The 6,249-nt window shown below is 39.9% G+C and overlaps 1 protein-coding gene across 8 annotated transcripts in view; it reads right to left on the bottom strand.

Moving 5' to 3' along the window:
* KIF27 (kinesin family member 27) overlaps positions 1–5,742 on the bottom strand; it is a 127,826-nt gene extending 122,084 nt beyond the window's left edge. For 5 of the 8 annotated variants that reach the window (XM_073228717.1, XM_073228719.1, XM_073228718.1 and 2 more), the window contains exon 1: positions 5,618–5,727. The gene's annotated coding sequence lies outside the window, so the exon portion shown is untranslated. Of the gene's footprint in view, positions 1–4,154; positions 5,173–5,617 lie in introns of all 8 variants that reach the window. The other 3 variants (XM_073228714.1, XM_073228713.1, XM_073228712.1) reach the window with 3 other exon arrangements.
* Between the last annotated feature and the right edge of the window lie 507 nt (positions 5,743–6,249).

Below are 6,249 nucleotides of genomic sequence, written 5' to 3' on the forward strand. Positions count from 1 at the left end.
TAGGCTTTCCTCAAGAAACAAGAACAATCCCAAATGAACAGTCTAAACTTATAATTAATAAAACTAGAAAAAGAAGAACAAATGAGGCCCAAAGTCAGTAGAAACAGGGACATGATAAAGATTAGAGCAGAAATAAATAAAATCAAGAAAAATAAAACAACAGAAAGAATAATGAAACCAGGACCTGGTTCTTCGAGAAAATAAACAAAATAGATAAACCCCTAGCCAGACATATCAAAAGAGTCCACACAAACAAACAGAATCAGAAATGAGAAAGGAAAAATCACTATGGATACAACAGCAATACAAAGAATTATGAGAGAATACTATGAAAAATTATATGCTAACAAATTGGATAACCTAAAATAAATGGACAACTTGTTAGAAAAATGCAACCTTCCAAGGCTGACCCAGGAAGAAACAGAAAATCTGAACAGACCAATTACCAACAATGAAATTGAATTGGTAATCAAAAAACTACCTAAGAACAAAATGCCTGGACCAAATGGCTTAACCACTGAATTTTATCAAACATTTTGAGAAGACCTAATACCCATCCTCCTTAAAGTTTCCCAGAAAGTAGAAGAGGAGGGAATATGTCCAAACTAATTCTATGAGGCCAATATCACTCTAATACCAAAACCAGGCAAAGACACCACCAAGAAGAAAATTACAGACCAATATCCCTGATGAACATAGATGCAAAAATACTCAACTAAATATCAGCAAACCAAATTCAAAAATACATCAAAAAGATCATCCATCATGATCAAGTGGGATTTATCCCAGGGATACAAGGATGGTACAATATTCGAAAGTCCATCAACATCATACACAACATCAACAAAAAGGAGGACAAAAATCACATAATCATCTCGATAGATGCTGAAAAAGCATTTGACAAAATTCAACATACATTCATGATAAAAACTCTCAACAAAATGGGTTTAGAGGACAAGTACCTCAACATAATAAAGGCCATATAAGACAAACCCACAGCCAACATCATACTTAATAGCGAAAAGCTGAAAGCTTTTCCTCTAAGATCAGGAACAGGACAAGGATGCCCACTCTCCCCACCTTTATCCAGCATAAAAGTGTTACACTGGACATCCTCGCCACAGCAATCAGACAACAGAAAAAAATAAAAGGCACCCAGATTGGTAAGGAAGAAGTTAAACTCTGTTTGCAGATGACATGATATTATACATAGAAAACCCTGAAGACTTCACCAAAAAACTATCAGAACTAATAACTGAATTCAGCAAAGTAGCAGGATACCAACTTAACACATATAAATCTGTTGCATTCCTATATACTAATGATGACCTAGCAGAAAGAGAAACCAGGAAAACAATTCCATTTACAACTGTATCAAAGAGAATAAAATACCTAGGAATAAACCTAAACAAGGAGGTGAAAGACCTTTACTCTGAAAACTACAAGACACTCATGAGAGAAATTAAAGAAGACACCAATAAATGGAAATACATCCCTTGCTCATGGATAGGAAGAATTAATATTGTCAAAATGCTATCCTGCCCAAAGTAATCAATGCAATCCCTTTCAAAATTCCAATGGCATTCTTCAACAAACTAGAGCAAGTATCTAAAATTCTTATGGAACCACAAAAGACCCCTAGCCAAAGCAATCTTGAGAAGGAAGAATAAAGCTGGGCAGATTATGCTCCCCAACCTCAAGGTCTACTACAAAGCCATAGTAGTCAAAACAATTTGGTACTGGCACAAGAACAGACCCATACAATGGAACAAAATAGAGTGCCCAGATATAAACCCACACATTTATGGCCAATTAACATACAACAAAGGAGCCATGGATATACAACGGGGAAAAGACAGCCTCTTCAACAAATGGTGTTGTCAAAACTGGACAGCTGCATGTAAGAGAATGAAACTGGACTATTGTCTAACTCCATACACAAAAGTAAACTCAAAATGGATCAAAGACCTGAATGTAAGTCATGAAACCATAAAACTCTTAGAGGAAAACAGAGGTAAAAATCTCTTGAATATAAACATGAACAACTTTTTCCTGAATGCATCTCCTTGGGCAAGGGGAACAAAAGCAAAAATGAACAAATGGGACTACATCAAACTAAATAGCTTCTTTACAGCAAAAGACACCATCAGCAGAACAAAAAGGCACCCTACAGTATAGGAGAATATATTTGTAGACAATTTATCTGATAAGGGGTTAACATCCAAAATACATAAAGAATTCACATGCCTCAACACCCAAAAAGCAAACAACCCTATTAAAAAATGGGTTGAGGATCTGAACAGACACTTCTTCAAAGAAGAAATTCAGATGGCCAACAAGCACATGAAAAGATGCTCCACATTGCTAATCATCAGGGAAATGTGAATTAAAACCAAAATGAGATACCACCTTACACCAGTTAGGATGGCCTCATCCAAAATATAAGGAACAATAAATGCTGGCAAGGATGAAGAGAAAGGGGCCTCCTACACTGTTGGTGGGAATGTAAACTAGTTCAACAATTGTGGAAGGCAATATGGAAGTTCCTCAAACAACTAAAAATAGAAATGCCATTTGACCCAGTAATTCCACTCCTAGGAATTTATCCAAAGAAAACAACATCTTTGATTCAAAAAGACATATGCAGCCTTATGTTTATGGCAGCACTGTTTACAATGGCCAAGATATGGAAGCAACCTAAGTGTCCATCAGTAGATGAATGGATAAAGAAGGTTAGTACATATACACAACAGAATACATTCATCCATAAGAAGAAAACAAATCCTATCATTTGCAACAGCATGGATGGAGCTAGAGGTATTATGCTCAATGGAATTTCAAGGGCCACATAATTGCCAAACCAATACTAAAGAAAATAAAGGTGGAAGACACACTTTCCCAATTTTAAAACCAAGCAACAATAACAAAGACAGTGGGGTACTGACATAAGACAGAATTAAAGACCAATGGAAAAGAATTGAGAATCCAGAAATAAGCCCTCACATTTACGGGCAATTGATTTTCAACAAGAGTGCCAACACAATTCACTGGTGCAAAGAACAGACTTTTCAACAAATGGTCATGAGACAACTGGATATCCCACATGCACAGGAATGAAACTGGACTTCTACTTCACATCATATACACAAGTGAATTCAAAATGATTTACAGACCTAAATATAAGAGCTGAAACTATAAAATTCTTAAAAGAAAACATAAGGGTACCTCTTGGTAACCTTATATTAAGCAATGATTTCTCAGATATGACACCAAAAGCAAAAGCAATAAGCAATGAAAGGAAAAAACAGATTAAATGGATTTAATCAAATCTCGAAGTTTTGTTCCTCAAAGGACACCATCAAGAAAATGAAAAGACAACTCACTCAATGGGAGAAAATATCTGCAAGTCATGTATCTAATGAGTATTCATATATAGAATATATAAAGAACTATTACAACTCAAGAGTAAAAAGACAACGTAAAAATGAGCAAAGGCAAGAGTGTTGGCAAGAATGTTGAGAATATGGAATTCCCCATACTCTCCTGATGGGAATGTAAAATGATGCTGTCATTTTGGAAAACAGTCTGGCAGCTCCTCAAAAAGTTAAATGCAGTCATCATTTGGCCCAGAAACTCCACTCTTTTAAGTATACACTCAGGAGAAATGAAAACATATTTTCGCATAAAAACTTGTACACAAATGTTTAGTCTCGGTAAAATAAAGCTTACGCCACATAAAAGTTTAAAAAAAGAAATGTAACAAACAAGTACTCTGATAATATTTAAGTGCAGATGATGAAAAATAATCAGTTTGGGGTAGGGTTAGGCTCTTTAGAGAAAGGGAATCTTAAACACTATCATTCAGTAACCTAGCCGACTAAAAGACTAACATTTTCAGCACTACTTGCTAAATATACTATATAATAGTAAATTAAAACATTTACTATTCACTAGCCTTTAAAAACCCTGCAGCAGTACTGTGATAATTATAATTTCGTGAGTGGATAGTCTGAAAAGGCTCACAATAACAAAAAACATTTACATCATTCTCGTAAGAGCCCACTGAGGGTAAAAAAATATCAACTCCCTTGGGCTGTAAAATCCCAAAATATAGTCAACAAACTATAATGGCCAAAACAGAAAGATGCACTTACCCTCGGCAGTTTTAATCATTCTAATGAAATTCTGCACTAAAAAAAATAAATACCCATATATATGGTAACTCTTTTCTTCAATGCTGAACGATTGCACAATCATTTGGTACTGGGAACTTTTTCAAAGAAACCACAGGGATGCTAGGTGAGTTAGTTCTTCCAAATGTCTCCGGACACCTACATTTGAAGTTGTTATTATACAGATTAGTTTATTTCTTTTTTTATGCCATCACACTAAAAGTCATGGTCTGTGTTAAACCAAACCTAACTACTTCCAACGAAAGTGTTAATAAAAGGTGCCAAGTGTAACTGTGATATTTTCACTTTCCTGGTTTTAAAATAGGAATATCTATTAACAATTTGGCTACAAAGGCAATCGAAATTAACCTAATCATTAAAAAATAAGGGTCCATAAACATATGCCTTGTAAAAAATTAGTATTTAAGAATTTAAGGTTTAAAAAAAATCCACAGCACTTACTTCTTCAGTTTCTGATCAATTATAGTCATCAGAAGCATATGTATAAAGTCACCAATAAATGTAAGGTAAGGTGAGATCTGATTGGCTGGTGGTATTTAGGCATACTCAATGGAGTTTTGAAATGAGCAAAGGGAAGTAATTTGATCACTGATGCCATGCCACTTATCAGAAAAAAGTGTCTCCAAATACCGCTGCCATCCTGTACCCCTGGTTTTTCAGAGGTAGTAGTTATCTAAAAACAGTGGTTGGTTAGTTAATTTTCGTAAGAACCTTCTTAGCAAATGGATAGTGAATCGCATAAGGATCTCAGAAAAGGCTCCAAGTGCATAAAGAACTAGATGGAGAAGACAGGAATAGAGCAGGGAAAACACCCTAGATTAAAAACTTGGAGGTAGCCAAGTGTTTTTAAAAGGTGTTTCAGAGACAGAATTTGGACACCCTTTCTCAGTTGTCACCTGCTTTGAGAGAGGGAGCTTTAAAACTTCCACAAAGCTTAGAATGCACCGAAGTGTCAACATCCGCACTGGGAAAAGGAGGCCTGGGACAAAACGAAAACACCCAGTAAGGGTGGGCCTTCCAACCCCCCTTCAGATCTTAGAAGAAGCAACGCCAGTAATACGGCGCAGTGGGGCTCAGTCCGGTGTTCCCGCGCGTCCCTATTCCCCCCGACCCCGCTACCTCACAGGGGACCCAACTTTTCCCGGCCGCTCGGCGGGGGTCCCAAAGCCAACCCCAAGCCCCTCGGGCAGCCTCCGGGGCCTCCCCCGCGCCCTAACCGCCCCCCTGAGCCCTCCCGCCGCGGCCTGCCACCCCCCGGCCGGCGCCCCCTTCTCCCAAAAACGGGTCCGGAGCGCGGGCTCGGCCGACGGCAAGGAGCCGGAGAGCCGCACTGCACCCAGCCCTCCCGGCCCCGTCAGCCCCGTCAGCCCCGTCAGCCCCGTCAGCCCCGTCAGCCCCGTCGGACTCTCCCGCCACTCACGGACCCGCTCGAATAGGTCCCGCTCTCCGGCGCAGCGCAGGACTTCCCGGCTTCCTTCCGCAGGGCCGCCGCTGCCCGCGCCTTTTGTTGTCGTGAGTTCTCCCAGCAACCGACAAAGCCTGCTGCTGACGCGCCAGGCCCCGCCCCCTGAGAAGCCCCGCCCCCTCCGCTCAGCTGCCGTGCGCCTGCCGCCTGGGGGCCAGCCCCGCAGCCTGACCACGAAGCCAGCACCCAGGGGGGGGTCTCTGGGTGCTCAGCCAGAGTAACTCCGCGGGTCTGGAAAATAAATGTGAGAAAGATTAACATTGACTTTAAATATTTTAGTGGCCAATTCAATTTATTTTCATTGAAGTAAAGTTTGCAAACATAAAATGGACTATTTTAAAGCGTGCAGGTCAGGCGCTTTGGCCGTTCACAGTGTTTTGCGCAGCCATCACCTGTGTGGTTCCAAAACATCTTCACCACCCCGAAAGGAATTCCGTGTGACGTTTAGCAGTCACTTCCTTTCCCCTCTCCCCCGGAATCTGGGAACCACTAATCTACTTTCTGTCTCCATGGATTTACCTGTTCTTCGTATTCATGCAATTAAACAATTTGTGGCTTTGTGCCAGGCTTCATTTGCTAAACAGTGTTTTC

This window comes from Manis javanica, chromosome 2, assembly GCF_040802235.1.
Source record: "Manis javanica isolate MJ-LG chromosome 2, MJ_LKY, whole genome shotgun sequence".
Lineage (NCBI taxonomy): Eukaryota > Metazoa > Chordata > Mammalia > Pholidota > Manidae > Manis > Manis javanica.